Source organism: Manis pentadactyla, chromosome 13 (genome assembly GCF_030020395.1).
Source record: "Manis pentadactyla isolate mManPen7 chromosome 13, mManPen7.hap1, whole genome shotgun sequence".
Taxonomy (NCBI): Eukaryota; Metazoa; Chordata; class Mammalia; order Pholidota; family Manidae; genus Manis; species Manis pentadactyla.
Window position 1 is genome coordinate 70,971,324 of NC_080031.1, and position 21,638 is coordinate 70,992,961.

A 21,638-nucleotide genomic window follows, 5' to 3' on the forward strand; every position below is an offset into this window, starting at 1 on the left:
AGTAATTTTTTCTACCAGGTAGAAAATTAATTCCACATAAAAACACCTAACAGAGCTCTGAACAAATAGAAGAAAGCAGAGTTGAGGAATGGACGAATTAGTCTGCTTTCACCTGCTGAAATTTTTCCTTTCCTATACAGTAAAGAAAAAGAGAACATTTTTAAGATGGAAATTCTGAAGGTAGCTTTCTTAAAACCCTTATTTATGTAGCTGAAATTGCCAGAAACTCAAATGGCCATAATATCTTTTCTAGTGTTTTGGAAAGACAGTGCCATTTTCTCAGTGCAGAAAATTTTGATTACTGTTCCTACATCGAAAGCATCCATAGAGAAAGAGTTCCAGGTTGTAAATAGTGCTTTAATTAAAGCACATCTATCTGAACCAATAATTTATCTACTTCTAGTTCTTAAGATTCAAATTCTTAAGAAGTAGAAGTAGATAAAAGATGTCTCTTGCTATGTATGAAAAGTCGCTTTTGCTGCATATGTTTCTGGAAAAAAATAACTTTTGTTTTGCAAAAGTGAAATTAAAAAATACATATAGGATGGTATATTTACATGTTTCTAAATTCCTATTATAGATAATGAAGTTTGGTGTCTAACATGGTACATTGTTTGCTTAATATTCTTCCTAGAAAGTTTTTATCCTAGGAAAAAAAGAGGGAGAAGATTTGAAAGTTTCTCATAGGAGAGCAGGAATGGAGGCAGGCTGCGGATGAACAGGGCTGGATGACTAGGGAAATGATATTTCACTAATGTAGTAAAAATTAGGGAGAAAAATAGCAGGACAAGCCATTTTGGGTAGGCTAAGACTGATTTTAGGGTTTGAGTTTAATGTTATCATAGGTATAGCGCTGGTAATACAACACTAAGATGTCCATTAAGTGTCAAGAGTTCACCCTCAGGGAGGGAGGTGAGTTCCAAGTGTGAGCGGGTGAAAAAGCAAGAAGTGGAGAGTCACAGGCTAAAGCCCAGCGACTGCCCGATAGTAGTCTTCAGGGGCAGCTCCTCTAATGTAGGCGGATGGAAGGAGCTGCGAGGGGCCGTAGGGGGGCTTTAGAAGTATGCTGCTTGGGGAGGAAAGGCATGCTGCCCAGAGTGTAAAAAGAATTCAGGTCCAAGAACAGAGCATCAGAGGTAGGACTTAAGGAGATTGTTGGAGTTAATTCAGGAATACATGAAAAGGACATAAGGAGGCCTTAGCTGGCAGCAGTACCTATAAATTGTGTTTGCCTTTTTACTTATTTGTTGTCCTTTTCTCAAGATGGATTCTGAAAGAGGAAAACTATGAAGGGAATTACAAGGCTTTGAAGAATTAGCCCACCATGAGGGACTCAAGTCGTTCAGCCAAGCCTTGAATCTGACCCAGGCACAGAGCTTGTGAATAGATGCAGAGTATCTTTTCCTTTCTTTCCTTCCCTCTTTTCTTTCTGCCCATACTTCTTTTAAAAATATTTTTGTTTTTCAGGGATTTAGAAGTTTTTTTTTAAGTTCCCTGGCATCTAGAAGGCTCTAACAGTTGACTAGAGAATACCTAGACTGCAGTAGATTAAAGGGCATGGTTTCCTTGGCTTCAGTCAGAGGACAAGTCCTTTCTAGCACTGGCTCTAGACCTCCATCCTGAAAGTCTAATTACTTTGCTTCTCTGACCTTGATTGCTACCTTTAAAAGAGGTTTTAAAGCCTGTTCTGTCTCCTAAGCTTGCCAAGCTCTATTACCTCAGTCTAGTCAGCAATCTTGCCTGCCCAGATCTCTTGCTGTCTGATCGCACTGAACCCCATTTGTGTCACACCCTACAGCATAAACCTCCTTTGGAAAGACTCATCTGAGAGCCAGCTCCTTACACAAATGGAAAGACATAAAGATTCTAGAGGGAGTGAAGACCAAGGATGTAAGGAATCCAGGGTGGAGGGGAAGGACTTGGAAGTTGTTAAGCGTAGAAGTAGAGACCTTTGGCTAGAGACGGTGGAGGTGGAGTAAGAAAGCTTAAACTTGATAGTCTTCATCCTTTCTGCAAAACAGGATTCAAATGCTTTTCAAAGAGGGTGTGTGAATTATACAGTATGTGAATTATATGCAATAAAGCTATTTGTTAAAAAGGAGAATATAGACATAGAATAGGATTAGGAAAGTATTGAGTTTAAAAGTCACATTCAGATCAGCATGGTAGTTCCTAGTTATGAGTCCCCTTAATGTTGTGTCTATACAGTCTGGTTGCAATTGTCTGTATGCTGTCTTTCTTTCTCATTGAAATACTAGACTGCTTCAGAGGCTTCCATACAACCTGTTCAACTTTTTAGCAGTCAGTCATTCCAGAGAAGGAACAAATGGTACACAGCCAAGTCTCCTAATCAACCAATGAAAACATAATGGATATACTAAATATTCTAATGCATAAATAATATTTATATAGGATGTTTTAGGCTACATGTAGTCTACTCTGCAACTAGAAAGTGGCTTAAATCATAAAGACATATAATTATGTCATACAACAAAGATAGCTACCAGATGGTGCAGCCACAAAATGTGGGCTTTCTCCTGATGGGCACATGTTCATTACAACAGTTCCGAATTTTTCCTCACCAGAGAACATACAGGAATGCAGGAAAACTGGGGAAGGAAAAAGACATTTTCCTTACTTTCTGCTTTTCTTTTACCAGGGAGGAAAATCTTTCTAGGAAGCTACAAAGAAAACTTCCTGTTATATTTTAATGGCCAAAAATGGGTCAAACCCTTATCTTCAAGGGGGGCTGGAGAAGTGAATAATGAGCTTTTTATCTTTAGTGGAAGAACTACAAGAAAGGATTGGAAATGGCTTTTGGGTGGGCAACTAAACTGTTTGCTACATTATTGACAGGGCAAAAAGATAAACCATGAAATAAAACCAAGAAATACTTGCTTGAGGAACTTCCAATATGAGCAGATTTCTTTTAAACTAAGATAAAGCTCAAAAACTGAGGACTAAGATTTGAGAAAAATAGCACACTTGAATAGCAAATAAAACTTCAAAAGACAAAATATGCATGTATGAAAATTTGTTATGAAAAAAAATCTGATTAAGATAGCTTTGTGTTTTAGACTCCACTGATTCTGGGAGGATTATAGATTTTTTATAGTGCTAGCTAACTTTTCCTGTATCACCTCCAGAGTAGATGCCTAGGGGGCTAAGAGTGATAGATGTGACCCTCTTAAACAAACTCTCTGAGAGTGTTTCTAACAGCCACTCCTCAAAATAGTATTTTTTTTCCATCTTAATTTTGAATTGAGTCACACTTAGCATCTCTATATTTCTGAATGAGGTTTGAAGTAAAACACTAAACATATCCTAAATATGGTACTAGAGGATGAAGAAAAGTGCTGATAGTTAGAGAAATGTAACCTCATTCTCAGATCCTGGATCCCTCCAAAAGCTGAAAAAAGAAAAACAAAACAACTATTTTTCATTCAGACAGTGACCAAATCATAAGTTGTGAAGGCCTATTCCTAATTAGTAACATCTAAACTCAAAGAATATCTTCTGTACATTTTCTACTATACAAAGTGAGAAAAGGAACCACACTAGTTTTTTATGTTATTAATAAATGAAGATATTGTTCATACATACTACTTTAACAATCTTGACTACATGGACCTTTGGATTTTATTTTTAGAAAAGGAAATACAGGGAGAGGAACCAAGATGGTGGCATGAGTAGGGCAGCAGAAATCTCCCAAAACCATATGTATTTTTGAAAATGCAACAAATGCAACCATTCCTAAAAGAGAGGCCAGAGGATATAGTACTACAGCCAGGCTACATCTACATCTGCGAGAACTCAGCATCACAAGAAGGGGTAAGATACAAGTCGCAGCCCAGCAGGACCTGAGTGCTCCCCCCACCCCTGCTCCCTGGCGGGAAGAAAGGAGAGTTGGAGTGGGCAGGGAGTGAAAGGCCAGGACTGCTGATCAACCAGCTCTAGTAATCCACACTGGGAGCGCAGACATACATTGCATGGTGTGCTGGATATTGGAGAAACGGAAAAGTAAAATCTGTGAGTGGGTCCCCGCAGCTGGCTCCCATGGGACAAAAGAAAAGCGAGTGCTTTTTGAAAGTCTTAAAAGGACAGGGGCCTCACAGCTGGATGGAAGTGTCCTGGCACACTCAACCCAAGAGCTGGGAATCTGGGGGAAATTCAGGTGCCCCAGACCCCTTGGAGGTAGCAAAGTACTGAAGCCCCTCATGGTGATAAACAGCCTTCCAGCCAGAGAGCGGCCACACCCACAGCAACCACCCAGAATCTCCTCCCAGTATGCACCTACCTGAGCCAGATGCAGAGGCCACCGCCAATGTGCAGCTGCCCCTCACAAGCAGAGGAAACCGGGGCAAGGTGCAAAGGGGTACCACTCTCGCAGGAAAGCACACCTGGTGCACCTGCCACTCCCACCATGGTTCTGGGCTACCCTGACGGCGACCCCACCCACGGCAACTAAGGGGATTAATCCAGACTCTACACCAGGTGTGCAGGTAACCAACACAGGCAGTGGAGAAGGGCAAGGCGATCAACAAGCAGGAAAAGACTTTCTCCAAGCTGACACATGTGCTACCAGACTACAGCTACCTCTATCACCATGAAAAGGCAAAATAATTTGGTCCAGTCCAGAATTACCCAGACAACCCCGAGAGAGGGCCTGGGGAGATAGATATAACCAATCATCCTGAAATAGAGTTCAAAATAAAGGTCATAACCATGCTGATGGACCTGCAGAGAAATATGCAAGAGCTGAAGGATCAAGTTGGGGGGGAGAATACAGAAATAAAACAGTTTCTGGAAGGACTTAAGAGCAGACTGGATAAGGTGCAAGAGGCTGTTAATGGAACAGAAATCAGAGAACAGGAAAACAGAGAAGTTGAGGCAGAGAGAGATAAAAGGATCTCCAGGAATGAAACAATATTAAGAGAATTGTGTGATGAATCAAAACAGAACAATATTCGCATTATAGGAGTACCAGAAAAAGAAGAGAGAGAAAAACGGATAAAAACTGTCTTTGAAGAAATAATTGCCAAAAACTTACCCAAACTGGGGGAGGAAATAGTCTCTCAGACCATGGAAGCCCACAAAACTCCCAACACAAGGGACCCAAGGAGGACAAAACCAAGACATATAATAATTAAAATGGCAAAGATCAAGGACAAGGACAGAGTATTAAAGGCAGCCAGAGAGAGAAAAAAGGTCACCTACAAAGGAAAACCCATCAGGCTATCATCAGACTTCTCAGCAAAAACCTTAAAGGCCAGAAGAGAATGGCATGATATATTATTTAATGCAATGAAACAGAAGGGCCTTGAACCAAGAATACTGTATCCAGCACGACTATCATTTAAATATGAAGGAGGGATTAAACAATTCCCAGACAAGCAAAAGTTGAGGGAATTTGCCTCCCACAAACCATCTCCACAGGATTTTTAATGGGACTGCTCTAGATGGAAGCACACCTAAGGCTAAATAGGTGTCACCAAAGAAAATAAAATCAGAACAAAGAAAGCAGACCAAAGAAATACTAACTAAAAGCAAAAAATAAAATCCACTACTCACAAAAACAGTCAAGGGAAACACAAAAGAGCACAGAATAAAACACCTGACATATAAAGACTGGAGGAGGAAGAATAAGAAAGGAGAGAAATAAAGAATCATCAGACTGTGTTTATAATAGCTCAATAAGCAAATTAAGTTAGATGGTTAGATAGTAAAGAAGCTACCCTTGAACTTTTGGTAACCACGAATCTAAAGCCTGCAATGGCAATAAGTACATATCTTTCAATAATCACCCTAAATGTAAATGGACTGAATGCACCAATCAAAAGACACAGAGTAATAGAATGGATAAAAAAGCAAGACCCATCTATATGCTGCTTACAAGAGACTCACCTCAAACCCAAAGACATACACAGACTAAAAGTCAAGGGATGGAAAAAAATATTTCATGCAAACAATAGGGAGAAAAAATCAGGTGTTGCAGTACTAGTATCAGACAAAATAGACTTCAAAACAAAGAAAGTAACAAGAGATAAAGAAGGACATTACATAATGATAAGGGGGTAAGTCCAACAAGAGGATACAACCATTATAAATATATATGCACCAAAGACAGGAGCACCAACATATGTGAAGCAAATACTAACAGAATTAAAGGAGGAAATAGAATGCAATGCATTCATTTTAGGAGACTTCAACACACCACTCACTCCAAAGGACAGATCCACCAGACAGAAAATAAGTAAGGACACAGAGGCACTGAAGAACGCACTAGAACAGGTGGACCTAATAGACATCTACAGAACTCTACATCCAAAAGCAACAGGGTACACATTCTTCTCAAGTGCACATGGAACATTTTCCAGAAAAGACCACATACTAGGCCACAAAGAGAGCCTGAGTAAATTCAAAAATATTGAAATTCTACCAACCAACTTCTCAGACCACAAAGGTATAAAACTAGAAATAAATTGTACAAAGAAGCAAAGAGGCTCACAAACACATGGAAGCTTCACAACATACTCCTAAATAATCAATTGATCAATGACCAAATTAAAATAGAGATCAAGCAATATATGGAGACAAATGACAACAACAGTAGAAAGCCCGAAGTTCTGTGGGATGCCGCGAGAGCACTTCTAAGAGGAAAGTATATAGCAATCCAGGCATATTTAAAGAAGGAAGAACAATCCCAAATGAATAGTCTAAAGTCACAATTATTGAAATTGGAAAAAGAAGAACAAATGAGGCCCAAAGTCAGCAGAAGGAGGGACATAATAAAGATCAGAGAAGAAATAAACCAAATTGAGAAGAATAAAGCAACAGAAAAAATAAATGAAACCAAGAGCTGGTTCTTTGAGAAAATAAACAGAATAGATAAGCCTCTAACCAGACTTATTAAGACAAAAAAGGAATCTATACACATCAACAGAATCAGAAATGAGAAAGGAAAAATCACGACAGACCCCACCGAACTACAAAGAATCATTAGAGAATACTATGAGAATCTATATGCTAACAAGCTGGAAAACCTAGAAGAAATGCACAACTTCCTAGAAAAATACAACCTTCCAAGACTGACTAAGGAAGAAACAGAAAATTTAAACAGACCAATTACCAGCAACGAAATTGAAGCAGTAATCAAAAAGTTACCCAAGAGCAAAACCCCCGGGCCAGATGGATTTACCTCAGAATTTTATCAAACATACAGAAAAGACATAAAGCCCATTCTCCTTAAAGTTTTCCAAAAAATAGAAGAGGAGGAAATACTTCCAGACTCATTCTATGAAGCCAGCATCACCCTAATACCAAAACCAAGTAAAGACCCCACCAAAAAAGAAAATTACAGACCAATATCCCTGATGAACATAGATGCAAAAATACTCAACAAAATATTAGCAAACTGAATTCAAAAATATATCAAGAGAACCATACACCATGACCAAGTGGGATTCATCCCAGGGATGCAAGGATGGTACAACATTCAAAAATCCATCACCATCATCCACCACATCAATAAAAAGAAGGGCAAAAACCACATGATCATCTCCATAGACACTGAAAAAGCATTTGACAAAATTCAACATCCATTCATGATAAAAACTCTCAACAAAATGGGTATAGAGGGCAAGTACCTCAACATAATAAATGCCACATATGATAAACCCACAGCCAACATCATACTGAACAGTGAGAAGCTGAAAGCTTTTCCTCTAAGATGGGGAACAAGACAGGGATGCCCACTCTCCCCACTGTTATTCAACATAGTATTGGAGGTCCTAGCCATGGCAATCAGACAGAACAAAGAAATACATGGAATCCAAATTGCTAAAGAATAAGTCAAACTGCCACTATATGCAGATGACATGATATTGTAAATAAAAAACCCTAAAGACTCCACTCCAAAACTAGTAGAACTAATATCAGAATTCAGCAAAGTTGAAGAATACAAAATTAATACACAGAAATCTGTTGCTTTCCTATACACTAACAATGAACTAGCAGAAAGAAATATCAGGAAAACAATTCTATTCACAATGGGATAAAAAAGAATAAAATACTTAGGAATAAACCTAACCAAGGAAGTGAAAGACCATACCCTGAAAACTACAAGACACTCTTAAGAGAAATTAAAGAGGACACTAACAAATGAAAACTCATCCCATGCTCTTGGCTAGGAAGAATTAATATTGTTAAAATGGCCATCCTGCCTAAAGCAATCTACAGAGTCAATGCAATCCTTATCAAAACACCAACAGCATTCTTCAATGAACTGGAACAAATAGTTCTAAAATTCATATGGAATCACCAAAGACCCTGAATAACCAAAGCAATCCTGAGAAGGAAGAATAAAGTGGGCGGGGGCGTCTCTCTCCCCAACTTCAAGCTCTACTACAAAGCCACAGTAATCAAGACAAGTTGGTACTGGCACAAGAACAGAGCCACAGACCAGTGGAACAGAATAGAGACTCCAGACATTAACCCAAACATATATGGTCAATTGATATACGATAAGGGAGCCATGGACATACAGTAGGGAAATAACAGCCTCTTCAATGGCTGGTGTTGGAAAACTGGACAGTTACATGTAAGAGAATGAAACTGGATCATTGTCTATCCCCGTACACAAAAGTAAATTCGAAATGGATCAAAGACCTGAATGTAAGTCATGAAACCATAAAACTCTTAGAAAAAAACATAGGCAAAAATCTCTTGGACATAAACATGAGCAACTTCTTCATGAATGTATCTCCCCGGGCAAGGGAAACAAAAGCAAAAATGAACAAGTGGGACTATATCAAGCTGAAAAGCTTCTGTACAGCAAAGCACACCACCAATAGAACAAAAAGGCATCCTACAGTATGGGAGAATATATTCATAAATGACAGATCTGATAAAGGGTTGATATCCAAAATATATAAAGAGCTCACGCACCTCAATAAACAAAAAGTGAACAATCCAATTAAAAAAATGGGCAGAGGAGCTGAACAGTTCTCCAAAGAAGAAATTGAGGTGGCCAGCAGACACATGAAAAGATGATCCACATCGCTAGTCATCAGAGAAATGCAAATTAAACCACAATGAGATATCACCTCACACCAGTAAGGATTGGCACCATCCAAAAGACAGACAACAACAAATGTTGGTGAGGTTGTGGAGAAAGGGGAACCCTACTACACTGCTGGTAGGAATGTAAATTAGTTCAGCCATTGTGGAAAGCAGTATGGAAGTTCCTCAAAAAGCTCAAAATAGAAATACCATTTGACCCAGGAATTCCACTTCTAGGAATTTACCCTAAGAATGCAGGAGCCCAATTTGAAAAAGACAGATGCAACCCTATATTTATCACAGTACTATTTACAATAGCCAAGAAATGGAAGCAACCTAAGTGTCCATCAGTAGATGAATGGATAAAGAAGATGTGGTACATATACACAATGGAATATTATTCAGCCATAAGAAAACAAATCCTACCATTTGCAACAACATGGATGGAGCTAGAGGGTATTATGCTCAGTGAAATAAGTCAGGCGGAGAAAGACAAGTACCAAATGATTTCACTCATATGTGGAGTGTAAGAACAAGGAAAAAAACTGAAGGAACAAAACAGCAGCAGAATCACAGAACCCACGAATGGACTAATAGTTACCAAAGGGAAAGAGACTGGGGAGAACGGTTGGGAAGGGAGGGATAATGGGGGGTGGGGGAAGAAAGGGAGCATAATGATTAGCATGTGTAATGTGGGTGGGGGCTCGGGGAGGGCTGTGCAACACAGAGAAGACAAGTAGTGATTCTACAGCATCTTACTACGCTGATGGACAGTGACTGTGATGAGGTTTGTTGGTGGTCTTGGTGATGGGGGGAGTCTAGTAAAGATAATCTTCCTCATGTAATTGTAGATTAATGATACTAAAATAAAGTAAAGTGAAATGAAATAAAATACAGCCATACCAGAAATAAACACATATTTATGGTTAGCAGTTGCTGACAAATACAAGCTTATGTCTGTTTTCTTAAAGCAGTATATTCAGCACCCAAATGAGTGTGACAGCTCAAAAAATCCCATCTTTTCTTAAGGCAAGATATTCACAAACAAAATGTGCTATGTAAACATAGTCCACAACTTGCAACTCCCATTTCCTCTGGTCTGAAGGCAAAGTAATCACAAACAAAAGTTTTAAAGAAATCCCTCTTCATTCATTTGGGGTCTAACGATTGTCTGGAATGCTACAGACTGGTCACAGATCAGTAGAATAAGGGAAGAAAGAAATGACTGCAAAAGGACCTGGACTTATCTGTTGTTTGAAATTTTTAAAAATTTGTGACAACTCCGACAATAATGTAAATTGCTTAGAACAGTGATGGACACATAATAATTGAATATACATTTAACTGTCAGTATTATGATGCTCGTTATTTGCACAGATATTACACAATCTCCAAAACAAAGCAAGGGGAAGGAGTAAAGTGCAGAGAGTCTAATAATACCCTATCATTTGTGAAAATAAAGTGTGGGTGTGTGTACATAAAAAAAAATTGTGACAATTCAGAATTATCCTTAGGTCATTAATTTTCCTGTCTAGTTCTGTGCTTGTTACATTAATTATTTTTGCTGTTGCCTATGTTTCTTATCTTTTAAGATGGTGTCTTAATATTTAATGTTGAGATATGCTCTTGAAGAGTTGGTTCCAAACTTCAGCTATAAAGTCATCATCAAGAGTAGAGGAAATCATACTGTTGAACCCCAAGACATCAAATAGAAAATGGATTTATGATGTTAAAAAAGTTGGTCAATGACTTTTATACAGAATAAATGTGAAAGATTACTTTTTAAAATTTCTTTACTCGAAAAGAACCAAATAATTAAAAACAGATATGTAGAAGTCATGTATGAGTGAAATATACATATAATCCAAATCTGGGACTTCTGAAGCATATTAAAGTATTGGTTCATCTTTTGTAGACATTGCTTGCTTCTGTCTCTAGAGGCAGCAACTGGACCTGGGTTCTAAATGTAATGGAAGGCATTAATCACTATCAAAAGTATCATTTTATTTTCATAGCAAGTAATGTTCATATCAGTTATTGGTATCCCACTAAGTCTAAATATTTCATGTAAATGAAACAAACATAAGGAATTAAATCATATGAAACAAAACTTTGACTTTTGATGTATGATCACTCAAGGCCAGTGGATGGTAATTTCTCCTTAATGATCCCACAGGTGGCTACTTTATGACTTTCTCATATGCTTATTATTGGAACCTGCAGCCCTTTCAGAGTGCCACCACTTAATACAGTTTTCAGATTATTAATCTAAAAATATAAAAGCTGTTTGATTCTTTTGTATCATCTGCTTAAGTAATTACACAGACGTAGACCACAGTTTCCTGTCACTTTGTTTGGTACCTTCTGCATTCATAAGCCAAAGACATTGTGGATATACAGGTCTTTCTTTCACCCATCCCTCTGCCATTGTTCTTCCAGATCTCAGCATTCATTTTAATGACCCATGATCACTCTGACCTCACCAGTTTTTCATGTCTTCCACTCTAATGATCATACAGAGCTTGTCACCTGGATTTGACCTACCAAAGGCCTGGGAACCTGGGGTTTCACCCCGACTGCTCTTCTCTCCCTCCTACTTCAGTTTCCTGCTTCCCCTCCTTCAGGTGCATTCTCTCCACCTCTCTGAATGTTTCCAAGATATTTCTGACTATCGCTATCTGCTTTTTTTATGTAAATTCTGAACTCATTGGTTAGGTACTTTAGGGTCGTGCTCATTAACTATAAAATCTGAAATATGTGGTTACAGCTTAAATTCTCTCCTGCACCACAAACCTATTACCAAATGTTTCCTGGATTTCTGAAATCTACTTCAAAGTCAAAGATCTCTGGTACATCTTCCCCATCTTGTATTATCTATGATAATTGAAGTCACTCAGAATGGAAAATTTGCTATCTTCATCTCTCTCATACTTTCTTATTATTTATTTCAATCACTGAGTTGTTAATTCTACTTTTTCTGAATATATCAAGCTTTAACCTCTTTTTTCTTAGCCTCCTACATTTAAGTATTACAATCTGTCATATGGAAAACTGCAACACCTTTCTGGAAGAGTCTCTTTTTCTCTTTTCTCCATACTCTAATACATAATCCCAGTCCAGTTTAAGCCTTTCTGTGTGTAAAATCCTTCATTAGCTCCATACTGCATTTGTCTAAACTTTGTGGTATTAAAATCCATTGGCTAGAAAGTCCTATTCTATTTTTCCTGCTATATGCCTCAGTTTTTCTATTCCCAAAGCATACGTTATAGCAAACCCAAAATATTTTCCACCTGATAAATATATTCTTTTTTCCTCTTGTCCGATTTTTGATGAATCTTTTTTTCTTATTCTGGAATGTCTTTCTCCTATCATCACCACTTACAAAAAATCTTACCTGTCAAACTCCAACTCATATTCTGTCTCTTCATAAAGCTTTATTTAATTTCCTTCATCCTCATCCCTGGAATATTCTGTTTAGCCTTTTTTTGAAAGTACTTGCCACATTTTACTGCACTTTCTTTAGAATCCCAGGTTTAACTTAATTGGACAGATATTTGTTGATCATATACTATATGCCAGGCACTGTGCTGAGGACATGGAATGTATCAGTGAACAAAACAAAAATCCCTGCTCTTCTGGGAGGGGAGACAATAATAAATACTACACAGTATAAATAAGTTAGTTACATGGCTTGTAATAAGGGTGAGAAAAGTAGGAGATAAAGTCAGAGAGAGAGCAGGGGCCATGTCATGCAAGGCCATAGAGGACATCAGGGGCAAAGGCTTTTGCTCTGAGAAAAATGGGGAGACATCAGAGGATTTTGAGCAGAAGAATGGCAAATATATAACTTATATTTTATGAAGAACATTCTGGCTATTGGGTTGAGAAGAGACAATAGGGGAGTAAAGGAAAAAAGAAATCCATGCTAGGAGTGATGCAGAATGGAACTAGGGTGGTAGCAGTGAATGAAGTCAGAAGTGGTCAGATCCTCGTTATATCCTGAGGGCACAGCCAATAGAGTTTGCTGGCATTTTGGATATGGGTGTGGAGGAAAGGAAGGAATCGACAATGATTCCAAGAATTTTGACCTGAGTAACTTTAAGTATATAATTGCCCTCAGTTGAGAAAAGAAAAGTTGTAGATAGAACAAGTTTGGAGGGTAAGATTAACAGTTCAATTTTGGGTATGGTAACTTTGAGATATCTATTAGACAACCAAGTGAAGTCGTTGAGAGGATTAATTGAATATACAAAACTGGAATTCAGGAGAGGGAGCTGAGCTGAGCATAATTTACAGCCGGTGGAACTCAGTGAAATCCCTGAGAGTGCGAGTGTTCATAGAGAAGAGACCTGGTGCTCTTCTACATTAAGAGATTGATAAGAAGGAAAGGAATTAGCAAAGGAAATGGAGAAAAAATAGTCAGTGATATTGGAGGAAAACCAAGGAAGGGTGAAGTCTTGGTTTCCAAGTGAAATATATACATTGCGGAAGAGCAAGTTATTCACTGCAAGTGTGGCTGGGAGGGGACAGATGAAAACTAAGAATGAGGCTGGATTTACTCACAGGGAAATAGGGAGAATAGTGTGGAAGTGGCGATGAGAACCAGGAGAATCTCCAAGTTCAGTACCAAAAAGACTGTGGGAAGGAAAAGCAAATTCCAACAGCTGAAATGAGTGCATGGGATTTTCCTGAGCTGGAAAATGATGTAAACATTCAGAAATATTAACATAGGGGATTTAGTGATGTGAATGCTGAATTTCAGAGGACAGAGTGGAAGAGTTTTAGAAGTTGAGGTGGAGGTTTGGGAAGGAATTCCGGGATATGATTTGTATCTCTTGGTAGAGATGAGAGTGCAGGTGATGGATGAGATCCTGGGAATGTGGGTTCTTATTAGATATAATGGGTAAAGGGAATAATGAAATTAGTCCTGCTGGAATCAATACAGATAGTGGCAGGGGGGTAAGGTTTGGGGATAAGGAATGATTGGGTTTTGGGGTTCCCTCTTAGACCCATTGACAGAGGATCAAGATGATATTTAAAGCCGTGTTGAGATGTGGTCTCAGTCTCCTCATCCAGACATCCTCTTGACCTCTAAGAAAAGGAGTAGAAATATGGAGGAGCCATAGACTTAATTCCAGTTAGGAATTAAGTTGAGGAACAAACTAATACCAAATGTGGGGGCTCCACCTGAATCCCTTTAACAAGACTGGTCACTCTGGGAAAGCTGAGTGTCACTCTAAGCTGGCCCCTCTGAACTCCTGATGACATCTGCAAAAGACCTGGGCTTGCTCTGGTCAGAATAAATAGAGACCATCCTTGCTGGGTTCAGCCAACTGCAGCCAAATGATTAGATGACCCGCCAGCCTACATCTGCTCGCATGGGGCCTGAGGTGCCTCTTTGGAGAGACTCACGCTGGAGAAAGGAGCAGGCACAGTGAGCCAGGGCAATAACAAAGCTGGGTATGAGGATGGGAGTAGGTATTACGCCAAGTGAAGTAAGTCAGAGAAAGACAAGTACCATGTGATTTCACTTATATGTGGAATCTAAAAAGTAAAACAAATGAACAAACAAAACAGAAATAAACTCATAAATAGGAAGAACAAACTTATGGTTGTCATAGGGGAGGGAGCTGGGGGATGGGCAAATAGGTGAAGTGCGTAACAAGGGAAAAAATACCAGTTGTAAAATAAATTAGTCCCAGGGATGAAAAATACAACATAGGGAGTATAGCCAGTAATATTGTAATATCTTTGTATGATGACAGTAACTATGCTAATTGTGGTGGGCATTTTGTAATGTGCATAATTGTTGAATCATCACATGTACACCTGAAACCAGTGCAATGCTGGATATCAACGGTACTTCAATTTAAAAAAATAGGTTATAAGTAAAAACTGAAGGAAACCTGTTCCCTGTGTGAGATCCCAGGGCAGATCAGAAATTGCAGAACCCCAGAGCCTCCTGGGAGGAACAGAACCTGACAAACTTCACTGCAGGAATACCAGTGGGGACTCAGCATGGACTTGACAGCCATGTTTCAGAAATGGGTAAGAATGAGTGAAATGAGAGTTATTACTGTGAGTATGAACTACATTTATTGCCAGTAGACTAATGAAGCTTGGATAAATTATTGTTACATTGTAATGAAATCAAATGGCTGTGCTCCGTGGCCTGTGAGCGTGGAGGGAAAGACCATGCTTATATTCCCCACTGCATACAGTTGAATGAATGCATTGAACTGGTGACCGGAAATGGTTAGAAATATCTTCTGATGCCTAGCCCCGGTGGCGCTCTGCTTTGTCAGCGCTCAGAAGTCTCCCATACAATTTTGAACCTGAGGAGAAGAAGGAAAGAAACCCAAGTTATGTTCATGAGCTAAGTGGCCTCACTAACTGATTCAATTCTTTTTCTCCATCAAAAACAATTCTGGTCCCACAAGAAATTTCAAATAAAAGTTTGTAGAATATGCTCTGACTCACATCTTAAACAGTATTTTTTGTATAGTGTGACAAAGTTATGAACATGAGGCTAATGATGAATAAAGAGTTGACTTAAATTTCCATATACCTGAGAAAAAGAGTGCATTTCCTTAAGAATTCTTTGCTGAGAGGCCACACACAGTGACCAAGATGAAAGAGAGTAAGAGTGTAGAAACAAATTAATAAGGCTACCAAATAATATGAACGAGAAAGGAAACGAATGCATAAGGCCATAATGAAATTAGAAATTTGACATATTGAAGGGAGAGAGAATCAAAGGTAGTTTAAAAAATAGAGCAAGTGGAATCCTTTTTTCCCTTTGGGTCTTGACTTGAACTTCCCCTTCTCTGAGGGCCTCCTTGGACTACTCCTTATAAACGTGTTCCCATTTTATTTTCTAGTGACTCAGACCATAGCTGTGCACCTCTAACTTTGTTTACTTGTTTGTGGTCTGTCTCCTTCAGGAAGTGGAAGGCATTCTAAGGGTAGAAGCCACTCTGTGCTTTATCTATCATCTATCCTTACACTTAAGCACAATGCCTAGTGTATAGCAGGCATAAGTATTGGTTGAATAAATGGATGAATGAGCAAATAAATGAAAGGATAGGGAGAATATCTGTTATATATTCATTTTTCATATCGATAGTGGATCAGTAGTTAAGATAATCCCCAAAAGTAATCTGTTCAAATGCAGGTATCCCTCTCTGTCCCAGGAATAAACGCCAATACTCCTGGCGTAACCTCAGAATTCCTGATAGGCCATTAGGGGAAAACTGCCTTATTTATAGCATTCTGGGGATGGGAGATGATCTAAGATCCTGTTGGGTATATCTGAGAGGTAACCTTGGGTTGTGGAAATAACCCTGTCTGACTCCTGGTGACACTATAGGTTCTGTAGTATAGTTATTAATATAGACAATAAATGGTATTTAAACTTAAGTGGCAAATTATACCAGCCTAAATTCCCACAAAGCAATCCCCTGAAGTTCACAATTTCTAGATAAATGAGTTGGCAAAATTTGCTCTTACTGAGCCTGCTGTTGTTCCCACCTGATCTGATTGTTCCTGTTATGGGATTGCTTGGTCATGAGCAGATGCCATACCCACCCTGAACTCTCTGGTGATTAACTGAGAGAGCCTAGGGGTTTCCCCCTATCTGTGTGTCAGTGACCTGTCAGGTAAGTCTTCTTCCTTCTTCAGTTGCTACCATCTTTAGCAGTTTAAGCAAATTGAGGATGGATACATGTGGCTTAGCCATGATCCTCCAAACATTGTATGTATCTCCTCATATTGTGACAATATCTTTACTGCCTCTTCTGGAGTTTCATTTTTGTTCTGCAATTCAAAAGAAGCAAATATCTTAGATTCTGTGGCGGGAGCCATGCTACTCAAGCTGTGTAGCAAAGCTCAGGCTGGAGGAAGACCCCCACAAAGCAGGGGCCTTTGCAGCTGGCTCCCCCTCTTACCCACCTTGATTTTGTTTTTCTCCATTATACTATTGGCTTTGCTTTTGCTTGCATTTTTGCCAAAGACTAAGCTAACCTTTGCTAAGCAGCAGGGAAAGGAGGAGAACATAAACTTCCCAGAAGCTTTTCAGGACCGTGCTCCTGAAGAATAGAACATGCAGAGGCCAGATAGCAACCTTGGCATAGAGTACCAAAACCTGCAGGTAACTAGTCAAACACTGACTACCCCATCTCCACCTAAGTGGGAATGCCCCCCTTGTTTGCAATGCTAGTGAAATTAGTGATGAAGAGTTTTATAAGAAAATTAGAGAAATAGGGGAATACTGAAAGGAATAACCCTGTCTGACACTTAATTAATCTCATGTTTTCTTCCCTCTGCTACTTCTATAGCTTCTCTTCTTCCTTCCTAATTATAGCCCTTTACTAGAATTTGTGCCTCATATGTGAAATTACCAAGTACCATAATTCTTCCAAGTGGTAAAGATACCTCAAGACAAGTGCTGGGCATAGAAGCCATGGAGCTTAAATCTGCAAAGAAGTGAAAAACTAACCTTTTCAAAGAATATTACTTCTCTCTCACTTACCAGCTTTACATCTCCCTGTATGGCCTCGGAAGATGGCTGGTTAGCCAGAGATTGGTAAGATTTCTCAAGGGAGGAACAACCTAAGACAGGTGCAGTCGCAGGGACGCCATCAGGTGAGAAAATGGGGGCCAACAGAGGTGAGGCTTATAATCTCACCACCCGCCCCCCCCCAGTTTTGAGAGAAATTGCTACACCCATGGATGTTTTGTTGCCCTTGTCTGGCTTGGATTAATACCTAGTCTATAGGCACAGACCTGATCATCTACACTTGCCTTCTTATAGCACTAAATCATGCTTTCTATCTTTATCTTGCATCTACCTATGATAGAATAAATATTATGAGGAGATAAAATGTATCCATTGCATTAGAAATATAGATGATACCTGCCTAGCTAACTGTGGTAGTGAGTGACCTGTATTTCGCCCTGAGCTGATAGACTCCATAGTCACTGCTACATGCTGCACGTTTCTGTGGTCACATGCATTACTTAGAAACCGCTTTGCATAGAAACAAGAAACACAGTAGAGTACATGTTGCTAGGAAAAGTTTCGGTCAAGGAACAGAAAAAGATCACCTGTCTAACACTTGACCAACCATGAATATATTAGAAAGAAAAAAGCTTGCCTATACCTATTAATCAACTGTCTATACCAATTAATCAACAGAACAATAAAAAAATAATCATATCCTTGTGCAAAATGGTATAAATAAAGCTGTCGTTGGCACTTTGTCGAGAGACCACCTCCATCTGACTCCGTGTCCTGTCTCTCCGTGCACTGACTCCGTCTCATCCTTTTGGGCTTCACACCCCCCTGCTGGAGTTGGACTCTGGCAATTCTGCATACCTGTAGTTTGATTGAAAACTCAGCTAGGGTGACCAGAAATTGCTGCCTGCTAGTTTGTAGCTCTTGTTTTGGCATGTTTATTAATACTGCCTCCTTTTGGTTTTGAGAATGTCTTTTGCTGGATTATAAATTAGCCTTAATAGGGAGTTTGTTCATCAAGAGATTGCTCTAGTTTCCAATACCTAGAAAGAAACCACCAATTAGCATTAAATCATAGTAGGTCCTGGCAAGATCCATGCAAAATACCCAGAAATACCAGTCAGGTTACCAGCACTCATTTTTGGTAAAGCAGGTTTCTAAATATTTATTACTTACAGATTTATCTTACTCTTCTAAAGAATCAGCCCTGGTGGAAACCAGGACTCACTTGCAGTATACATGTATAACTGTTAGGTCTTTTGACAATCTTAGGGATAATTCTTCAAAATCTCCATGCCATACATATCTCTCTAATAACATGTACATGTAATATCCAAGTAATCCCATAAATAAAGGAATAAGGTAGTTTATGATGTTTAAAATCAGATTTCTACTAGCAAAATTTCATCATTTTTATAATATTAACCTTCAAATGTCTTTGAATGTGGAAGATGAACTTGTTGATGGATGATGAGGGCCATGTTGTGCACAACTATGTGTGTGTGTTTGGGAAGGCATTTCTCTCCAACAGACACTGAGCGCTCATTCTGAGTCGCAACACTGCTTTTCTATTAGTTTCTTCAGATTTGGAACTAAAGATATTAACTGGTGTCCATTGGTACTATCCAAATTTCTGGTAGGTAGAAAATTTTCTGGGCTTATATTCACTTGTTTAACTATCCCTTATTGGCACAAGGGTATGTTATTCCAACAGGGCTGCATGAACCTGTGCGTGAGTCACTGTGGGAGAGCAACAAGTTCTCTGAAAATAGGGTCATTTGTTGGCCAGAAATTCCATCTTTGTTAAAAGTGAAGACAGGCAATAGACACAGAAACTACAGACGAATACTGGGAGCTCAGATATTGGCAGTTTATCTGGGGTGTAAGAAAGAATATTGGGTTTTGCACATATATGCATATGATGTATTGCTTACTTACTGTATAGTATTCGCTGCTTACTGCACATCCTAGTAAATCCTGGGAAGTGTATACTTGCTCTGTTTCAGATATGTCTGGGATTTCTGGGAAAGGGGAACACACCACCCAGTAACTAAGAAAATTCACAAAATCTTCAAGAATTGATGGATAAACTTGGTCAATTTGATTGTTTTCCTACATTTTCTTAGTCTTTTTTTCCAAGTTGTAGATTTTTTGAAGTGGAGAGGTGGAGTTGGGTTTTTGGAGGGCCAGCAGGCTTAGAGTTGTCAAGGAAGAGAACTGGAGAGGAGAGAGTGAGTGAGCTCAGGCACCTGTGAGAGTCCCCAGGTCCGATGCATTAAGGGGGGAAAGAGCCATCGAAAGGGAGCAGTCAAAACAATCTCTGAGCACAGAGAGGGTCAGAACTGTTGGTATTCCCACCCGCCAAATGGGGGTGGGGGCTTCAGGGTGGGGTGGGGTGCTTACAAGGGTATTTATTGCTTCATCAGTGAGGCAAAATTAGCTCCAGATGAAAGGTTGCTTTGGTTCCTCCTAACAAAGTTTAAAAGAAATCCTTACAAAGATCAAATCATTTCCAAGTAATTTAACTGTGTCCCAGAAGAGAAATTAAGAATACTTTTTAAAGTATGAAAAATTCTCCATCATAATATAAGTTGGTCATGAGGATGGTAGCACAGCATGGAGAATATAGCCAATGATTCTGTAACATTTTCCTGTGTCGACAGATGGTAACTGCACAAGTGGGGATGAGAATTTAATAATATGGGTAACTGCTGAACCACTGTGTTGTTCTTGAAACCAATATAAGATTGTATACCGACTATACTTCAATAAAAAAACGAGAATCAGCACCTGATAAGGTAAAATTTACAACTCCACCTTGCCCCTTGATAATTGCATAGCTCTTGCTTCTGAAGTATTGCATCCTGGCCTTTACTATTTTAGGATTGTAAAACTCCTATTACTCTTCACAAAGCCAATACTGTGCGGCATCTCCTGCAATCTTCCCTGTCTTAGAAAAAGTAGCCACTAATAAGCGTCTCCCCATTTCTGGGGCTTTCATGTTCCTCATTGTTTCAGTAGACAGTGCTGCTTTCAAGCCCATCCATGGGCCACAGTTGGCCAGTGAGTAGTGGGGATTTTTGCTTTATATTAATTAGTATGTCCTCCCTGGCGTATCACCTTTCCCAGTCATTTCAAGCCCTTTTAATTATCACAGCTGCTCTGACATTTCTAGTGCTCGTACTGTGGGCCACTACTTTTCCCAGGCTTCCAGTAACTACCCCAGCGGTCTGTTAGCACTTGTTAATGCTATCGTAAGCACAGGTGATTCGCACCGGCAGGTTGAACTGCCATTCGGGGCAGGCCGAAGAATAACCGAGGCACAGACAGGTCCGTGAACCTGTCTTTAAGTCGGGGTGTGGAAGCAGAAGCAAAGCCTTCCGGGCAGCCTTCTTACGGGCTCCGGGACAAAGCCGGCACTGTCCCGGCGAGCGTGTGTTTACTACCATGCACAGTACAAGCAAGATGACAATACTGAATCATGCCTCTCCGGATGTCCCGTGTGAGGGAGCCTGACAGACACCATGTTCTTGTCCACTTTCCCCACACTATCTCAGGGTTCTTGCCTGATTATTCAATCCTCTGCCACAGGACGGTATCCTCACAATGATAAACTCCTCATCCAACTTGAGCCTCACAGGACTTGTTATAGGACCCTCAGGATACAGCCCCACATAAGACTTCCCTGCCTCCTGCTGAACCATATTCGCCGGTTCCTGCACCCCATTTCTCCCCAGCAGGCCTGCAATGTGAGTGGCTTGGTTATGCTGTGATTTGACCCTGGTTAATAATCGTGCGGTAAGTGGAGGTGGTAGGGAATCTGAGGAGGGTGTGTGTTCTCTTTCAAGGCTCTGCATCATCTTTTTTTTTTTAGTGAAAACATTATATTATAATATGCTTTTCCAAACTAAATATTAAAATTAATATTTAATTTTGAACATATTAAGTTCTACATGCATACTTCTAAGCATCTAAACTGCATGTTAAACAGCTGAATACATTCTACTCACACTTCAGATCTTTAAACACCAATAATCTATATAGCTATTACTACAGGACAAAT